This window comes from Pseudophryne corroboree, chromosome 4 (assembly GCF_028390025.1).
Source record: "Pseudophryne corroboree isolate aPseCor3 chromosome 4, aPseCor3.hap2, whole genome shotgun sequence".
NCBI lineage: Eukaryota > Metazoa > Chordata > Amphibia > Anura > Myobatrachidae > Pseudophryne > Pseudophryne corroboree.
This window is the reverse complement of record NC_086447.1, coordinates 177,562,097-177,563,515: the sequence shown is the minus strand read 5'-3', so window position 1 is coordinate 177,563,515 and position 1,419 is coordinate 177,562,097.

Here is a 1,419-nt window from a genome sequence, read left to right as displayed (position 1 = left end):
GTTGGCAAAAATGAGGATATCGTCTAGATAGACCACGACATGACGGTATAGAATGTCTCTGAAAATCTCATTGACAAAATGCTGGAAGACAGCTGGAGCATTGCTCAATCCGAAGGGCATGATGAGGTACTCATAATGTCCGTCACGGGTGTTAAATGCGGTCTTCCACTCGTCACCCTCACGGATCCGGATGAGATTGTATGCACCTCGCAAGTCCAGCTTTGTAAAGATGGTAGCTCCGCTAACTCTGTCAAAGAGCTCAGTAATCAGGGGTAAAGGATAACGGTTCTTGATGGTGATGTCGTTCAAACCTCTGTAGTCGATGCACGGCCGCAGACCACCATCTTTCTTTTTTACAAAAAAGAAGCCTGCGCCGGCTGGGGAAGAAGAAGGTCGAATGAACCCCTTTGCTAGGTTCTCTTTAATGTATTCCTCCATAGAATGCGTCTCAGGCAGAGACAACGGATAAGTTCGGCCTCGAGGTGGAACCTTCCCTGGAACGAGATCAATCGGGCAGTCCCATTCTCTATGAGGAGGAAGGATATCAGCAGAAGCTTTACTGAACACATCCGTGAAATCTTGATATGGAGGAGGTGGAACATCAGACGACCTGGGGGAGGAAGAACAGACAGGCAATACTTTAAACAAACATGTCTCTGCACAGGAGGAACCCCATGCCAGGATTTGCGTAGTCGTCCAATCAATTGTAGGATTGTGAAGACGGAGCCATGGAAGGCCCAGGACCACAGGATGTGTGGCTCTTGGAATCACTAAAAGTGAAATAAGTTCGGAATGAAGAACTCCCACTCTCAGACGAACTGGTAGAGTCCTTAGAGCAATAACAGTATCAAAAATTTTACTGCCATCCACGGCAGTTAAGGAAAAGGAGGAAGGAAGTCTCTCGGTGGGTAGGGACCACCGTTTAACATAGGCTTCAGTAATAAAGTTCCCAGCTGCTCCGGAATCAAGGAGAGCAATGACGTTCCGATAACGTTGAGCAACTTGAAGCGAGACTGGGAGATTACAATCATGAGGAGATGGAGAGGAGATCATTACTCCTAGCCGGCCCTCTCCTGGGCGAGCTAGGGTTTGGAGTTTTCCCGGACGTTCGGGACAGGCATTGATGGTGTGAGACGGAGCTGCACAGTAAAGACAAAGAGACTCAGAGAGACGTCTTCGGCGCTCAGCAGGAGTTAAACGGGAACGGCCAATTTGCATGGGCTCATCTTTAGATGGTGACAGTTGACGAGGAGGAGGAGCAGAAGATTTTGGAGCAGATGATCTTCCACGCTCAGTTGCTCTCTCTCTGAAACGTAAATCAACTTTCGTGCAGAGTGAGATTAGCTCATCTAACTTAGAAGGTAAGTCTCTGGTAGCTAACTCATCTTTAATAAGCTCAGATAAGCCATGCCAGAATGC